The sequence below is a fragment of the Ceratotherium simum genome, chromosome 6 (assembly GCF_057802395.1).
Source record: "Ceratotherium simum simum isolate JZ-2026a chromosome 6, ASM5780239v1, whole genome shotgun sequence".
Lineage (NCBI taxonomy): Eukaryota > Metazoa > Chordata > Mammalia > Perissodactyla > Rhinocerotidae > Ceratotherium > Ceratotherium simum.
Window position 1 is genome coordinate 8,525,645 of NC_141905.1, and position 19,386 is coordinate 8,545,030.

The 19,386-nt window shown below is 39.8% G+C and overlaps 1 long non-coding RNA gene across 3 annotated transcripts in view; it reads left to right on the top strand.

The window, feature by feature from the left end:
• LOC147916755 (uncharacterized) overlaps nt 1-19,091 on the top strand; it is a 40,836-nt gene extending 21,745 nt beyond the window's left edge. For all 3 annotated transcript variants that reach the window (XR_015552430.1, XR_015552429.1, XR_015552428.1), the window contains one exon: nt 18,752-19,091. This is a non-coding gene — a long non-coding RNA (uncharacterized LOC147916755). The remainder of the gene's footprint in view (nt 1-18,751) is intronic.
• Nucleotides 19,092-19,386: the final 295 nt, after the last annotated feature.

A 19,386-nucleotide genomic window follows, 5' to 3' on the forward strand; every position in this document is an offset into this window, starting at 1 on the left:
TGGGTCGCAGTCCTTGGGGAAGGAAGGGAGCTCCTCTTACCTCCTTCCACTTACTCTGGAGATTCTAGCACCTCAGTCCTCGGGTGTACAGCTGCCTGGGTGCCTCAGACATCCCCTGTGTTGTGTGAATAGCTTCTGTTGGAATATGAATGTCCTTTTTGTTGTGTCTCAGAGGGGGAGAGTTCAATGGGGGAAGCTCACTCTGCCATGATGCTGACGTCACTCCACTAATTCTTTAAATTAAACTGTCTAATTCAAATTAATATGTGATTTCTCACTCCCAATTGAGCCCTAATTGATACAGAATTGGTACCAGGAATGGTTTTATCTCCCACCCTCTTGTTTGCATATATCTTACTAAGGCATCTAAAGAACTTATTACTTCCTGCTCATCAGATCTGATAAGTATAATATTGTCAATGTAGTGGACCACTGTGATGTTTTGTCAAATGTCAAGATGATCAAGATCTCTGTGGACTATAATATGCAGAGAGCAGGAGATTAGCACAGCTCTGAGGCAAGAGTGTGGAGGTATACTATTGACCCTGCCAGGTAAAAGCAAATGGATTCTGGTGATCCTTATAAATTGGTATGGAGAAAAAGATACTAGCTCGGTACATACCAAATGCCAGGAGATCTGTTTATTTTTTCTAGTAAAGCTATACATCTGAGACAGCAGCTGAAATTGGAGTCACCATTAGATTAAGTTTACAATAGTCTACAGTCATTCTCCATTATCCTTCTGACTTCTGCACAAAACTGGTGAGTTACATGGGGATGTGATAGCTATCACATCCTTGCAAGTCTTTTATGGTAGCATTAATCTCTACAATTCTCCCAGGGATGTAGTATTGCTTCTGGTTTACTATCTTGGAGAAAGTGGAGGTTAATCCTTAGCTATTCCTGTCATAATGGTCCTCACCTGATAGGTCGGAGAAGCCATGTGGGTGTTCCACCAGGTGCTAAGTAAGTCTACTCCAATTATACATCAAGAACTGGAGAAATAATCCCAGATTTGGTCTGTGGACCAACAGGGCCCACTGTGACTCAGACTTGGACTAAGATTCCATCTATCACTTGACCACCATAAATCCCCATTCTGAGTGGTGGGCCACTGTGGCATTTTGGATCCCCAGGAATTTGGGTCCCCAGGGTCAGTGTCTAGTAATCTTGGAGAGGTCTGGAGATTTCCTTTCCCAAATGCACAGTCATGCTAGCAAACAGCTCTGGGTGCCTTTGGAGAAGGATTAGAGTAAGATTTACAGTGTATACTTGAGGCAGTGATACAGGGTTTTCCTCAAGGGGCCTCTTCATTCAAGGGGTCCTGAATGTGTGAATTGCCTTATATCTAGAAACAAGGGGAGAGGCCATGACTCAAGTCAGATTTTTGGCTACCAAATCTAGAGTTTTTCTTGTTATATAGATCAAGCAATGCTGTAGCAGACTGTACATCAATTTCATTCTTAGGAAGATTGCGATAAATTGGCCACTGCCAAAGATCTCTGTGAGTCAGGGCATTCTGATTGCCTGTACATTCCTGCTTCCCTTTACAGTAGATGTGTCTTTGACGAATAAGTGCTCCCTCTTGGCCTCTACTACTCTGGGATCTCATCTCTATTGAAACCAGAGAGCCTATCTCAATGTCAGCATCCCCTAGAGTCATATCTGACCTGCAAAAGAAAACCACAGAGCTGTTCATGGGTGCAGGTGCTCTGGTCACTAATGTATTTCTCAATTCCTTAGTGAAGAGAGTGTCTTCTGGCCCTCTTCTGGAATGTAGGTCGGGGGTAGATATACAGGTTGACGTGATAAACCCAGTACAACATTCCTACCTCCATAGCCTTTGGATTCCATTCTTTGTATCATGCCAGGACAGTTCCAGTATCTGAATCTCATTAGATGTAGGCCAGCATTGAGTCCAAGTTTCAGTCACCCAGGCAAGCTGTTGCACGTACAAATATATCCATAGCAAAATAAGGAGGAAATACTCATGACAATTACAGTTCTCATACTAAGAGACACCCTACGGGGTCTCCTGTATTCCAGACATACTCTTCCTTACCTCCATTGTGGAGTAGTAGTCCAATTTCCCCTTGGTGGTCAAGATCAATCTTACCAGCCAACACCATAACTCTTTTATTTGCCTGTTGATTCAGAGGCATGGGGAGCCCAAATTGGTCAGGTGACAGTCTTAACTTCCAGATCAATGGAATCATCATGGTGTCTCTTGGTTGAAGCATTCCTGCCTCGGGAACCAAGACCTCTAGACCAGCAGAACATAAAGTAGTGGGAACAGGAAGCAAAAATTTTGCTGGTGGGTCACTAGTGGTAATAGTGAGTGGTGCCACTCCCGTTTCCATCCCTTGATTCCTGGACCAGTAAATCCTGACTATCAGAGAAACAATGCCATGTATTGGATGCTGATTCAGAGCATATATAGCCTTCTGGAGAACCTTGCCCCAGCCTGAAAGGTATTGCCACCTAGCTGGCACTGTAACTGAGTCTTCCAAAGGCCATTCCACTATTCCATCAAGCTAGCTGCTTCAGAATGGTGGGAAATATGGTAAGACCAGTGAATTCCATGAGCATGGGCCTATTGCCACATTTCAGTTGCTGTTCTCTGAGTTCCTTGATCAGAAGCAATGCTGTGTGAAATACCATGACAGTGGATAAGGCATTCTGTAAGTCCATAGATGGTAGTTTTGGCAGAAACATTACATGCAGGGAAAGCAAATCCGTATCCAGATTAAGTGTCTATTCCAGTAAGGACAAAATGCTGCCCGTTCCATGATGGAAGCAGTCCAATGTAATCAACCTGCCACTAGGTAGCTGACTGATAACCCCAAAGAATGGTGCTGTATTGGGGCCTCAGTGTTGGTCTCTGCTGCTGCCAGATTGGGCACTCAGTGGTGACTATAGCCAGGTCAGCCTTGGTGAGTGCAAGTCTACATTGCCGAGTCCATGCATAACTTCCACCCCTGCCACTATGGCTATTTTGGTCATGGGCCCATGGGGTACTGGCAGGGGTGGCTGGGAAGGAGGCTGACTGGTATCCACAGAACAAGTCATCCAGTCTACTTGATTATTAAAAGCCCCCTCTGCTGTAGTCACCCTTTGGTGAGCATTCACATCAAATGCAAATATCTTCACTTTTTTGCCCATTCAGAGAGGTCTATCTACATACCTCTTCCCCAAATTCCTTTGTAACCTATTTTCCAAACGTATTCCTTCTAAGTCCCCGACCATCTAACCAAGCCATTAGCTATAGCCCGTGAACTGGTACATAATCACATGTCTGGCCATTTCTTCTTCCACAAGCAGTGCGCAAAGTAAACAACCAGGCGCACTGCTTCAAGTTCTGCCCACCGGGAGGCTTTTCCTTCCCCACTGTCCTTCAGAGATGTCTCAAAAAAGGGGCTGTAATGCTGCAGCTGTCCACTTCCAGGTGGTGTCTGCATATTGTGCAGAACCATCTGTCAACCAGCCCCGAGTCTTCTCTTCCTCTGTCAACTGACCATAAGGAACTCCCCCTGAGGCCACTGGTGCAGAATGGGAGAGAAGACAGTGTAGCAGGAGTGGGGCCATGGGCACTAGGGCCACTTTTTCATGTTACTCACTTGCTTAGGCCCAATCACACATCTGCCACTTCCATTTGATGATGGAATGTTGCTGCACACACCCAACATCATGGCTTGGGAGGTCAGATGACACTCAGTTCATAATGGTCAACTCAGGTCGCATGGTAACTTGGTGGCCCATGGTTAAGTGTTTAGTCTCTACTAAGACCCAGTAACAGGGCAAGAACTGTTTCTCAAAAGGAGAGTAGTTATCTGTGGAGGATGGCAGGGCTTTTCAATCCCAAGGGCCTGCATTGCAACTCACCTGTAGGGACCTGCCAAAGGCTCCAAAACACATCCCTATCTGCCACTGACACCTCAGTTATTTAAAGACTGGATTTTAAGAAACGTAGAGAAGATAAGCATGGCACTTGTTTTTTCACTCGATTAGTAGCTTCTCCCATGTTCTGTAAATAATATTTTTCAAATAGAGCATGACACTATCAATGTGAGCTTGGATTGCGCTGCATAACGAGACCTGAGTACTTGTTCCATGCTTAACACAGCCTGAGGCAGAGAGAGAAAGAAAACGATGTACCCCTGTATCCTCCCTGCCTAACACAGCACCTCAGATGCAATTGTTTGGTGTTTCTGAAATAGATGGCAGGCTGGCACGTGAGGTCCTGGAAGGCTCTGCCAGAGAGTTTCCTTCTACCTCCTGGGTCTAGCACACTCTTCTTAGCTTGGAACAGTGGTTCTCATAGTGTGGTCTGAGGCACACCTGCATCAGCATCTGGATGTGCTTGTTAAACACAGATTCCAAGGCCCCGTTCAGACCATCAGAACCCCCAGGAGTGGGCTGGAAACAGGCCTGTCTCCACAGCTCCCTGGGACCTGACACATGCTGAGAGGCAGCCTCCGGGCCCTGCAGACCAGGGGAGGGGTTGCTGACTCCTCCCTCCTCCTCCTTTGTTCTCATCCTCAGTGCAGCCCCCTGCATTTAGCCCATATTTCCTTTCCTTACGTTTACCTCCACCTCCCTGTTACCTCCCTCCTGTCAGCTTGGCCTGTCTTGCACACCAGAATAACTATTATGGAGTCCAGTGGCAGTATTTTTCATAAAGTTACCCTGTTTTGTATTTCCTGCTCAAGAAATGTGGTATTTTATTTGTAGCTGGCTGTTCTAGCCTGAGTCAATACAGAAATGATACAGGTAGGGACCTCAGAGCAAAGGAACAGAAATCAGCAAAGGTCCCAGGAAAAATCTCAACATAACAAAACAATATTCAAGAAGAGAATGCAAACCATCTCAAACAATTAATGCCTTGGAAGCACAGCTTTAATTAAAAAAAAATTTAAATCCTTATTGGAGGGGAGGGTTGGGAATCGTAGCCGGTGTGTGTGTTGTTTTCTGACTGATAAAGGAAGTGAGACCTTTGGTCCAGGGGAGAAAATGCCAGGCTCAGCAAGATTCCAAAGTGAAAGTAATTTGGAAACGGTTTGGAGGAGACCAATTCCCTGCCCAAAAGGTCTAAACAAACCCAAACCCGAGCTTTTTACACAAATGATTAGAAATGAAAGCAAATTTTCATCAAAGCAAAGGTGTGTGTGCAACATATTGGCCCCTTGGTGTCATTTGAAGGAAATTAATGTGGAGGGCCAAAGGATGGAGTCTGCAATATGCAATGCTCTGGAGACCTGGCTGGGATTTTGTTCCAAGTGTAGCAGAAATAAACGCTCCCAGCAAACCTTCAGGGAGAAATAAGACATGTGCATAAGTAAGATTAATCAGTAAAGCTAGCATCGACCTAATGAGTCATCTTTGACATCATAAAACTTGAAAAACACAAGGTTGTGGCCTGTCAGATCTGTGCGCTCTCAGAAGCAGCAAAAGGTCACAGCTGTGAGCAGCTCTTGAGTGCGTTAGGCCTAGCAGAGAGGAAGCGATAGAAAAAAGGCTACACTGGGGGTTTATTGGCTACCGTGGGTCTGTTTCTGTGGAGACTTGGGGTGGGGTGCTGGGGTGGAGAAAAACAAAGATGTGGGGGCTCATGCACCTTCTCCCCTCAGGAACCCCCTTCCCTCTACTCAGTGAGGTTCCCAGGGAGGCTGTGTTTTCATCCACACAAACCATCCACCAGGACTTTCTGGGATGTAGCACCAGCTTCTGGGAGGGAGGGGAGCAGAGCATGCCCACACAGGACCTCCATGGGGCAGGACCTTCAGGAGTTTCCAGTCCCCACAGAAGAGTGTTTGGAGTGGGCTTGTGTCCACCTGTGCTGCCCATTCTCCACTCCCATTTGTCACCAGATCCTGTGGGCCAGCCCCCACCGAGAAGTAGCCCCTCCTTTCTGCTATGTACCTGCATCTGCTCACACACAGCCTTTACTTCCCTCGAGCCTAAAAAGCTCTTCATGTCCCTCCCCTTCCAGTCCTGATTATCCCCAGACTCAATCAAACATAGGCTGAGGGCCATGTACGTCCTCATAAATCACAGTCCCATTTAGAAAGTGGCCCATTTTACTCAATGCCTCAAATGTCCCACCCCTGCCACGCTTAGCCGTCAAAATGCCAAACCTCCTCCTCAGGGACTCATGGTTACACGGCAAGCCAGACCACGGCCTCTTGACCATATGCTCCCCAGGTACTTCTGGCTTTGAAAGCTTTCTTTAAACACTGGAAAAGCTGAAACCTACCTTCCCTCTGTTGACTGATTCCAACTAGTTGGTGGACAGCATGTCCCAAGAGCCCTAGAGAGTTCCTCCGTGGGTAAAGCCTCCTGAAAGAACAGCCAGGCCCCTCCGCTGTGCACAGCCAGGTTCTGTGGGAGCAGTGTCCTCCCTGCAGAGGCCACACCACGTCACACCAGTGCTGGCACCCGACCAGCACCCAGAGCTCTCTGCACACATTGCCGCTCCTGCCGCATGCAGCTGGCTGCCCGGCTTATTCCATACGACTTGCTGCAGCATTCATTGTTCTAAGCACACAGCCCCCCTCCCTCAAGTGGCTGATCCAGAAAGTTCTCAGCAAGGGCATCAGATCTGGTTCTCTTTCCTGGGCCATGTGCACCCTCCTTGTCCCTGCATTCAACTAGAGGAGAGGTTTCTGGGACTCTTCCTCGTGAGAGCCATTCAGTACATGAAAGGGCACAAGCTTTGGAGCAATGCGGCAACACGCCTGGCCTAGTGTCCTGGCTCAGTCACTGATGTTATATCCCAGCAAGTGAGTTAATATCTCGGAGACTTGGTTTCCTCATTTTTCACTCATTCAATGAATATTTCCTGTGCCTGCTATGTGCCTACACTGTTGTAGGCACTGAGGAGACAGCAGCAAATAACAAAGATACACTCTCTGCTCTCCTGGAGCTTCCGTTTAGTAGAGAAAAAAGACAAGCAATAAATTAGTAAGCAAATAAATTGGTGTCTGCCTCCAGGGCCTACTGCTTTCATGAAGCTGCTATGTGTCATTGTGGGCCACTCTGTTCCAAATTGCCCGTGACTTTCATAAAAGGAGGAGCAGTCACAGCACTAGCTCCCACATGAAGTCCAACAGAAACTGTAGTGATCTTTGGGTAACAAAAACTTTCAATGGAATGGACCCAGAAGGATCAAAAAGAATGGAAAGAGGAATGAGGAATTTATGCATCATGCCTGAGGACCAGAATTTTCACCAAGGAGGCAGAAAACAAGTTTTGCCAAAGAAAGAGTAGGGGATTGTTCTAAACCTCATTAAGACACTGGGACCAAATATTACCTAGTTAGTCCTGGCTGCACATTGAGTGATAAAATGGGTTGTGCATAAAGTAGTTGGGTCGACACAGATTTGAGTAACTATTGAGCTTTTTATAAAAACACATGCAGTATAAAGCCATTGTTTCGAAAGGTAAAACAGCCCAGTCATTTCCAAACATCTCTATTGTTTCTCCATCTCTTGAACAAGCCACAAGAAAAGGTTCACAACAACCACGAGCTGTAGGTACTTGACTCTTAGTGTGTGTGTGTGTGTGTGTGTGTGTGTAAGAGAGAGAATGCACAAAAGAGAGTCAGAGATAGATGACCAAATATGGGGATAAATTAACGTTTTGTGAAAATCAGATTTCTATATGAAATACTGCTGTATCAGATCTTTCTCCCTAAGTCTCTCTCAATGTCTCTCTATCTCTCTCTTTTTGTGTCTCTCTCCCTCTCTCTCTCATCCAATCATTCACTAACCTATATACAACACACCACACAACCACCCACCTACCCATCCAATGAGCATTTATTGATCACCTGCTCTGTTTCAGGTCCTGTGCTTGATGCTGAGAAGTCAGAGATAATGAGAAATTCAGAATAAAACAAAACCAGATTCTTAGAGGGAATAACAAGGACCATATTTACCTTCCCACATGGAATAACCAAAAATCCAGTCAAAATATATGAAACAATGGGTTTCAACACATTGGACTCCAGGCAATGAAATATAGGGATTCTTGAGTGATGGAAAACAATTGAGCATAGCCCTACAATTGCCTCAGCTTACCACCTTGAGAGAGTTTCCAGCACACAGTACACAAACAACCCAAACAGAACCAGAATACTCTCTGATTTGAGAACATGGAGCTGAGAGTGTGGGGCAACAAAAAAAGCTAGAATTTTGAGGACAAAGTGCCAGACAGGAGAGAGAACTACAGTGACTTACAGAGAGTCCCTCTTGAGTATTTAGTAGAGTATTGACCAGCATGTTTGTGTAAGGAAATTACCCAGGTCTGGGAAAAGAGCCATCCAAGACTATTAGAGGGAACAATGCTCACACAGTGGTTGGAATAGTGCCTGTTCCTACCAGGCAGACTGGAAAACCTCATAATTCACAACATAAGTACTCAGGAAAGTCTTGCCTCAATAATGAAAAATAATTAACCCCAGACTGGACACTGCTCCAGATCCACCAAACAAATCATAAATCAAAACTTAAAGGATCAAACTGTCTCCAAGTAAATTAACTGCATCCCAGAGCAAGGCTCAAGAAGATTTATAATAACAAAAAAATTCAGCACCCAATAAAGTAAACTCACAATGTCTGACATCCAATCAAAGATTACCAGGCATTCCAAGAGGCAGGAAAACATGATCCATAATGAGGATAAGAAAGTTATAAAAAAAGACACAAGTTAAATTCCTGAGATGAAAACTACGTATAAATGTATAAAACGAAAAATATCCTGAATGGGATTAATGGCAGAATATACATTACACAAGAAAAGATCAGTGAACTAGTAAAAATTGTAATACAAACTATCCAAAATGAAACAGAGAGAAAAATGAATTTTAAAAATGAAAAGAGCATCAGTGAGCTGTAGGATAACTTTAAGCAGCCTAATATGTGTGTGATTAGAGTCCCTGAAAGGGATGGGCAGAAAATATTTGAGAAATAATGGCTGAAAAATTTCCAAACTTGATGAAAATTATGAACCCACAGTTCCACAAAGCTTAACAAACCCCATGCATAAGAAACATGAAGAAAACTATACCAAGGTGTATCATACTCAAATTGCTCAAAACCAGAGATAAAGAAAAAATCTTAAAAGCAGCCAAAGGAAAAAGACATGTTATATACAGAGGAACAAAGATAAGCATGACTGCAGATTTCTCTTTGGAAACAATGCAAGCAGGAACACAGTGAAGCAACATCTTTAAAGTACCAATAGAAAAGAAGTGAATCTAGCACTCTATACTCAGCAAATCATCTTTCAAAAACAAAGGTGAAATAAAGACTTTCTGACATATGAAAGCTGAAAGAACTCATCATGAGCAGACCTGCAATGCAAGAAATGTTAAAGGAAATCCTTCAAACAGAAGTAAAATAATACCAGATATAAATCTGGATCTATACAAAAAAACAGAGAATACCAGAAATGGTAACTATATAGGTAAGTTATGAGACTTTTTTTTATTATTTAAGGTGATTTATAAGATAACGTAGTTTAACCAAAAATGATGACAATGTATTTAATATTTATAACATATGTAAAAGTAAAATGTATGGCAACAATATCATAAAGGCTAGGAGGGAAAGTATACTATTATAAGGGTCTTATACTGTATGTCAATGTTTCTCAACCACTATTGATATTTTGGACCAGGTAATTTTTTATTGTAAGGGACTGTTCTGTGCATTGTAGGATTTTGAGCAGCATCCCTGTCCTTTACTCATTAAAGGCTCCTAGTCCCTAGACCTTGCCGCCTGTTCTCGGGAGAACAGAATTACCCCCAGTTTAAAACTACTGCTGTATGTGAAATGGTTTAATATCACTTGAAGGTAGACTATGATAAGTTAAAGATATATGCTGTAAACCCCAGAGCAACTACTAAAATAACAAAACAAACAGCTAATAAGTCAACAGAAAAGATAAAATTGAATATTAGAAAGCATACAATCCAAAGAAGGCGTGAAAATAATTAAAAGGAAACAAAGAAGAGATGGGACACGTAGCAAACAAATAATGAGATGACAGACTTGAACTTAACCATATCAAAAAATCACATTACACGTATGTGGTTTAAACATCCAATTAAAAGGCAGAGATTGTCAGACTGGATAAAAAAGCAATACCAAAACTACATGCTGCCTAAAAGAAATGCACTTTATATATAAAGACCAAAATAGATTAAACATCAGCATGGAAAAAAACGTATACCATGCTAACGCTAGTCAAAAGAAAGATGCAGTGGCTATGTGAATATCAGACAAAGATTTCAGCACAAAGAATATATCAGGGATGAAGAAGGTCATTTCGTAAAGATAAAGAAGTCAATCTATCAAGAGGACATAACAATCATAAACATTTATGACTCAATAAGAGAGCTTGAAAATACAGGAAGTGAAACTGACAGAACTATAATGAGAAATAGACAAATTCACATTACACTCAAAAATTTATGGAAAATCCTCCAAATATTTGGAAATTAAATAGTTTACTTCTAAATAATCCATGGGTCAAAGAAGAAATCCAAAGGGAAATTAGATATTATATTGAACTGAATGAAAATAAAAACACGATAAATCCAAATTTGGAGGATGCCACTAAAGCACTACTGGGAGGGGACATTATAGCACTAAACACCCATATTAGAAAAGAAGAAAAGTCTCAGATCAATTATCTCAGTTTCCATCTTAAGAAGTTAGAAAAGGAAGACCAAATTAAACCCAAAGCAGAAAAAAAGAAATAAATAAGATCAAGGAAAAAATCAACACAGTTGAAAATTAAAAAAAACAAGAGAGAAAGTCAGTGAAATCAGAAGTTCTCTGAGAAGATCAGCAAACTTGATGAACTTGTAGCCAAACTGATCAGGAAAAAAAGACACAAATTGCCAGTGTCAGAAGTGAGAGAGGTGATATCCCTAAAAATCCTACAGATATTAAAAAGATAATAAGCGAACACTATGAACAATTTTATGCCAATAAATTCACAACTTAGATGAAATTGACAAATTCTGGACAAATTTTGGCAACATTTTTGCTGTCTCCTGATAAGTGCTGGAGCGCATGAGAGCCCCATCTTTGGCAATCTTCTCTTTTCAGTCTACTTTCACTTTCTTTTTTTTTTTTTTAATAATTTTATTTATTTATTTTTCCCCCAAAGCCCCAGTAGATAGTTGTATGTCATAGTTGCACATCCTTCTAGTTGCTGTATGTGGGACACGGCCTCAGCGTGGCCGGAGAAGCGGTGCGTTGGTGCGCACCCGGGATCCGAACAGGGCTGCCGGCAGCAGAGCGCGCGCACTTAACCGCTAAGCCACAGGGCCGGCCCTACTTTCACTTTCAACGTGATCTCATCTAACCCTATATCTTTAAACACCATCTAAATGCTTATGACTTCCTGGTTTTTTCCTCCAGGCTGACCTGTCTCCTGAGGCTCAAACATTTTTTCACTTTCTACTCAACAGCTCCATTATCATATCTTACAGGCATTTCAAAGTTAAATTCGAAAACAAATATCCTGATTTCCTCCTACTCACATACGCAACTAGTCCCTCTCTCAGGCATCCCCATCTCAACAAATGCAACCACCCTTCTTTCAATGTCTTGGACTAAAACCCAGGAAGTCACCTTCAATTCTAATCCAGCAACTACAGTCTACTTTCAAAACATGTATTAAATCTAATCTCTTCTCTGTCTCCACCACTGCTACCCTGGTACAAGCCATCATATCTTGTCTGGACTTCTGCAATAGGCTCCTCATTAAAATTCCTGTCTCCACTATTGCTCAGCCCCTACCTTCTACCCTAGTGGCATAGATATTTAATGTTCACAGATTATCTGTGATATATCACATTTTCCAGCACCCTTGCAATTGGGCAGTGCTATAAGCAGAAATGGCTAAGGTAATTCCTAGCTGGAACAATGAAAAGCTCTTATCTAACCCTCTATCTCTTCATCCTCTGCCACAGTGTTTTGTAATCTCAGAGGCCACATATTGAGATGGTATACCTACAAGATGAAACCAGCCTGCACACCTCATCCTCAGCTTAGAAAAGTTGCCCTAGAGAGCCACCAGTCTTGCAGTGGAGTTTGCAGGAGCAAGAAATAAACTTTATACATTCATATGCTGAGATTTTGGGTTTGTTTGTCACTGCACCAAGCATATCCTATCCTGACTAATACAACCCTATACACAGCACAAAGGTGGATATTTTAGAACACATGTAATAAAAATTTTAAAACTTCTTTTATTGAGGTGCAATTCACATAACAAAACTAACCATTTTAAAGTAACCTTTAGGACATCCACAATATTGTCTAACCACCACCTCTATAAAATGCCAAAATATTTTCATCACCTCAAAAGAAAATCCTGTTCTCATTAAACTATCACTCTCCGTTCTCCCCTTCTCCAGCCACTGACAGCCACCAAGCTGCTTTCTGTCTCTATGAATTTACCTATTATGAATATTTCCTATAAATAGAATCATAAAATATGTGAACTTTTGTGTCTAGCTTCTTTCACTTAGCATAATGCTTTCAAGGTTTATCCACATTCTAGCATGTATCAGTATTTCATGCCTTTTTATGACTGAATAATATTCCATTATATGGGTATACCACATTTTGTTTATCCATTTATCCATTGATGGACATTTGGATTGTTTCCACCTTTTGGCTATTGTGACTAGTGCTGCTACGACATTTGTGTATAAATATCTGTTTGAGTGCTTGTTTTCAATTCTCTTGGGTATATACCTAAGAGTGGAGTTTCTAGGTCATATGGTAATTCTGTATTTAACTTTTTGAGGAACCACCAAACTATTTTCCACAACAGCTGCACCATTTTACATTCCCACCAGCAATGTACTTGTGTTCCAATTTCTCCACATCTTCACAAATATTTATTATTTTCTGGGTTTTTTAAATTATAGTCATCCTAATGGGCGTGAAGTGGTATCACATGGTTTTGATTTGCGTTTGCCTAATGATAGATGATGATGAATATCTTTTCATGTGCTTGTTGGCCATTTGTATATATTTTTTAGAGAAATGTGCATTCAAGTCCTTTGATCATTTTTAAACTGGGTCATTTGTCTTTTTGTTGCTGAATTGTTAAAGTTCTTTATATATTCTGGATACTAGACCCTTACCAAACATATGATTTGCAAATATTTTCTCCCCTACTGTGGATTGTCTTTTCTCATTCTTTATAGTGTCCTTTGAAGCACAAAAGTTTTTAATTTTGATGAAGTGCAATTTATCTATTTTTTATTTGGTTGCTTTTGCTTTCTGTGAAATATTTAAAAAACCAATGCCAAATCTAAGATCATGAACATTTACCCCTATGTTTTCTTCTAAGAGTTTTATAGGTTTGGCTCTTACATATGGCTCTTTGATCCATTTTGAGTTACTTTTTGTATATGGTATGAGGTAAGGATTAAACTTAATTCTCTTGCATGTAGATATCCAGTTGTTCCAGCACCGTTTGTTGGAAAGACTATTCTTTACCCATTGAATAGTCTTGGCACCCTTATAGAAAATCAATTGGCAATAGATGTACAGCTTTATTTCTAGGACTTTCAACTCTATTCCATTAGTCTATATATCTACTCTTATGGCATTACCCCACTCTCAATTACTGTAGCTTTGTAGTAAGTTTTTAAATCAGGAAGTGTGAGTCCTCAAATTTTGTTCTTTTTTTTCAAAATTATTTTGACTATGTAGGGCCCCTTTATTTCCATATGAATCGAAGGTAGAGTTTTTCATTTCTGCAAAGAGACCATTGGAATTTTGATAGAGATTACACTGAATCTGTAGATAACTTTGGGTAGTATTGCCATGTTAACAACATTAAGTCTTCCACTCCTTTAACATGGGATGTCTGTCCATTTATTTAGGTCTTCTTTAATTTCTTTTGGAAATATTTTGTAGTTTTCAGTGTATGAGTCTTGCACTCCCTTGGTTAAATTTATTTCTAGGTATTTTATTCTTTTTGATGCTATTGGAAATGGAATTTTTTGCTTAATTTTCTTTTCATGATGTTTATTGCTGGTGTTTAAAAACACAGCTGACTTTTGTGTGTTGATCTTGTTCCCTGCAACTTTGCTGCATTTGTTTATTAGTTCTAGTAGGGTTTTTTTTTTTTAATGGATTCTTTGGAATTTTCTATATATAAGATCATGTCATCTATGAATAGATATAGTTTTACATCTTCCTTTCCAATTTGGATGCATTTTATTTCTTTTCTTGCCTAGTTGCTTTAGCTAGAAATTCCAGGACAATGTTGAAAAGCAGTGGTAAAAGCAGGCATCCTTGTATTGTTTCTGATCTTAGGGGGAAAGTTTCAGTTTTTCACCACTGAGTATGATGTTAGCTGTAGATTTTTTGTAAATACCCTTTATGTTTTGAGGAAGTTCCCTTCTATTCCTAGTTTTCTGAGTGTTTTATCATTAAAGGGTTCAGCTTTTGTGAAATGCTTGTTCTACATCAAATTGTGATGATCACGTGGAGTTTTTCCCTTCATTCTCTTAATGTGGTATACTACATTGATTGATTTTCTTACGTTAAACTATGCTTGCATTCCTGGATAAATTCTATGTGATCGTGTTGTATATTCCTTTTAATATGCTGTTGTGTTTTGTTTGCTGCATTTTGTTGAGGATTTTTGCATTTATATTCATAAGGGTTAGTAGTCTGTAGGTTTCTTTTTTTGCGATGTCTATGTGTGGCTTTGATATCAGGGTAAAAATGGCCTTGTTGAATGAGTTAGGAGCTATCCATTCCTCTTCTCTTTTTTTTTACTAGATTTTGAGAAGGATTGGTGTTAATTTTCTTTAAATATTTCGTAGAATTCACCAGTGAAGCCGTCTGGCCCTGAGCTTGTCTTTGTGGGAAGGTTTTAGATTACTGATTCAATCACTTTTCTTGTTATAGGTCTGTTGACTTATATAGGTTGTTGTTATAAAGACTTCTTAAATAGTTTTGGTAATCTGTATGTTTCTAGGAATGTTTCCCTTTGATCTAAGTTATCTAATTGGTTGGTGCACAGTTGTTCATAGTATTCTCTTACAGTATTTTTTCCTTCTGTAAAGCAATAGTAATGTACCCACTTTCATTTCTTACTTAGTTATTTGCTGCTTCTTCCTTTTTTTCTTAGTCAGTCTAGCTAACTGTTTGTCAGTTTTGTTGTTCTTTTCAAATAACCAACTTTTTGTTTTGTTAGTTCTCTCAATTATTTTTCTATTTCTCTATTTCACTTCTTTCTACTCTATCTTGATTATTTCCTCACTTCTACTAGCTGTGGGTTTGGTTTGCTCTTCTTTTTCTAGTTCCTTAAGCTGTACAGTTAGGTTGTTGATTTGAGATCTTTCTTCTTTTTTAATGTAGGTGTTTACAGCTATAAATTTCCCTCTGAGCACTGTTTCTGCTACATCTCATAAGTTTTGGTATGTTGTGGGTTTTTTTTTTTCATTCATCTCTGAGTATTTTCTAATTTCCCTTTAATTTTTTTCTTTTACCTACTGGTTGCTTATGAGGATGCTGTTTATTTTCTACATATTTGTGAGTTTTCCGGTTTTCCTTCTGCTGTTGATTTCTAGCTTTATTCCACTGTGGTCAGAGAATATACTTTGTATGATTTCAAACTTTAAAAATTTTTTGAGAGTTGCATTGTAGCCTAACATATGGTCTGTTCTGGAGAATGTTCCATATGCATCTGAGAAGAGTATGTATTCTGTGGTTCTTGGATAGAGTATTCTGTGTGTGTCTGTTAGGTCTAGTTGTTATATAGTATTTTTTAAGCCCTCTATTTCCTTATTGATGTTCTATCCATCGTTGAAAGTAGGTATTCAAAGTCTCCAACTATTATTGTAGAATTGTCTATTTTTCCCTTCAATTCCGTCAATGTTTGCTCCATTTTGGGGGATCTCTGTTTGTTAGTGTACATACGTTTCTAATTATTATATCTCCTTATGAGTTGACCATTTTATCAATATATAGTGACCTTTTCTGTCTCTAGTAACAATTTTTGAGTGAAGGGCTATTTTTTTCTGCTATTACTGTAGACTCCTCAGCTCTCTTGGTTACTATTTTCATGAGATATCCTTTTCCATCCTTCCACTTTCACCCTATTCATGTCTTTGGATCTAAAGTTAGTTTCTTATAGACAGTTTATAGTTGGATCATGTTTTTTAAATTCATTCTGCCTATCTCTGTCTTTTGTTTCAAGAGTTTAAACAATTTACATGTACTTACTGATAAGAAAGGACTTACTCCTGCCATTTTGCTACTTTTTCTGTATGTCTTATACCTTTTTTATTCCTCATTTCCTCCATTACTGCCTTCTTGTGTTTAATGATTTTTTTGTAGTGTACCTCCTTGATTCTCATCTCATTTCCTTTACTGTATATTTTTGTAAATATTTTCTTAGTGGTTATAATAGAGATTACTGTTAACATCCTAAGTTTAAAACAATATAATTTGAACTGATATCAAGTTAGCTTCAATAGCATACAAAAACTTTGCTTCTATACAGCCATTCACTACTTTTATGTTGTTATTATCACAAATTACATCTTTATACACTGGGTGCCATTTATAATTATTGTTTCATGCATTTGTCCTTTCAATCATATATTAAACAAAAAGAGGAGTTACATACCAAAAATACAGTAATACTGGCTTTTAATTTACCTATGTAGTTTCCTATGCTAGAGATCTTTATTTCTTCATATGGCTTTGAATTTCAGTCTGAAGTACTTCCTTCAACATTTCTTCTAGGGCAGGTCTACTAGTGAAAAACTCCATCATATTTTGTTTATCTGAGAATGTCTTAATTTCTCCTTTAATTCTGAGGGGTAGTTTTTCTGAATACAGAATTTTTGCTTGATGGGTTTTTTTTCTTTCAGCATTTTAAATATGTCATTCCACAACCTCTGGCCTCCATAGTTTCTGGAGAATTTGGCTGTTAATCGTATTGAGGATACTTTGTATGTGACAAGTCACTTCTCTCTTGCTGCTTTCAAGATTCTCTTGTCATTGGCTTTCAACAATTTGATTATAATGTGTCTTGTATGGATCTTTTTGTGTTTTTTCTTCTTGGAGTTTGTTGAGCTTCTTAGATTTATAAATTTGTGGCATTTTTTTTTTCCTGAGGAAGATTTGCCCTGAGCTAGTGGGTCGCCACCACAGCGTGGCTGCTGACGCATGGTGTAGGTCTGCACCTGGGAACCAAACCTGGGCCATTGAAGCAGAGCACGCTGAACCTAACCACCAGGTCATGGGGCTGGCCCCTGAATTTCTTGGTTTTTTAAATCAAATTTGGGAGGTTTTTGGCCATTGCTTTTTCAAATATTCTTTCTACCTCTTTCTTTCTTTCATTTCCTGCTTGAACTCTCATTATGCATATGTTGATATGCTTGACAGTGTCCCATAGTTCCATTAGGCTCTTTTTATTTTTCTTCACTCTTTTTTCTCTCTGTGTAATTTCAAATGCCCTATCTTCAAGTTCATTGATTCTTTCTTCTGCTTGCTGAAATCTGCTATTGAAACTCCCATGAATTTTTCATTTTAGTTATTGTACTTTTCAGATCTAGAATTTCTGTTTGGTTTCTTTTTATAATTTCTGTCTCTTTATTAATATTCTCTGTCTGTCAAAATATCAATTTCTTGGTTTCCTTTAGCTCTTTGAGCATAGGTTAGACAGTTGATTTAAAGTCTTCGCCTAGGTAAGTCCAAAGCTGTGCTTACTCAGGGACAGTTTCTATTCATTTCTTCTGTGAATGGGCCATAATTTTTTATTTCTTTGCCTGCTTCAAAATTTTTTGTTTAAAAGTAGGCATTTTGAATATTATAATGTGATAACTCTGAAAATCAGATTCTTCTACCCTCCACAGGCTTTGTTTTTGTGGCTTGCTGTAGGCCGTACCTGTTAGTTTGTCTAGTGACTTTTCTAAACTAGTTTTTATAAAATCTGTATTCTTTGTCACGTGTGGTCTCTGAAGTCTCTGAGACCTGTCCCCTTAGCTTGTGTTCAGCCGGTGTTTTCACAGAGATTTCCTTTAACACCAGGAGAAAGAGAGAGGCGAGAAAGAGAAAGAAATAAAAGAAAGAGAAGAAAATAAAGATGCTTCTCCTAGTCTCTTCAGATAGGCTCTGCCTTGGGGCACTCTTTCAACACTGAGGTGGGCTATTAATGATTCTGCCTTAGCCTTCACTTCCTGCTTGCACTGATCCTGGAGATCAGCCAGAGGTGAAAGCTTAAGGTCTTCTCTGGGCATGCATTCTGCCCTGGGCGTACATCAGGCTTTCTTGAATCCTCAGTATTCATTGGCACTTTTGAATACTCTAATATCCTAAAATATTCTTCCTCTAGCTTTTGCTCCCAAGCTTTAGGTGCTCTATTGTTTGCCTGAAGTATAAGCTTCTGCCCCAGGTTCCTATGCCTTACAATGTTATCAAGGAATGCCCACTGCTTTTCTAGCCTGAGTGAGTGCCAAGTTAGGTAAAACAAAGGCAAGCACCTTGAGAGAGTCTTTCAGGTAACTCTCAGACAAGTTAGAACAGAAAATCATGATTATTTTAGAATAGGGTCTGCTCTGCTTCCTCTCAAACCAGGGACCAGAGGGAATGCAGGTTGCCATCTTCAAGATGGCTGCCAAGCTGGGGTGGGGATGTTGGGAGGGCAAATAAAAACATCACAAAATGTTTTCTGCCATTTTTTTTTTATGCAGAAGATCAGCCCTGAGCTAACATCGATGCCAAGCCTCCTCTTTTTTTTTTTTTTTGCTGAGGAAGATTGGCCCTGAGCTAACATCCGTATCCATCTTCCCCTACTTCCCCATATGAGATGACACCACAGCATGGCTTGACAAGCAGCACGTCAGTGCACGCCCGGGATCTGAACCTGTGAACCCTGGGCTGCAGAAGCGGAGCGTGCGCATTTAACTGCTTGTGCCACTGGGCAGGACCTGTTTTCTACCATTTTTAAGTTTCCTTTTTCTTGATTTAGCATTTTCTTGGTTGTGAACCTTTGACTATTTTTCAGTTCTAATAAAGTTGATTCTGACAGTTTTGCTTGGTTTTTCAATGTTTCTGTGGAGGGACAGGTCCTTGGAACTGCCCACTCTACCATTTTCACTTATGTCACATAATCGTTTATTTTAATGAACTGGATTCATAGAATTTAAGCAGAAACCGACCTTATACGTTTTCTAATCTACCTTTAAACCTGCTCTGTAGGTTATTTATTTTTTAATCCTTAGGTAAAATCTTAGATCTAATAACTTTTCTAATCATACTTAGTAAGCAAATACACTTGTCGTATTCTCTAGTCCAGTATAATAAAAACATAATTCCATTTCATCCC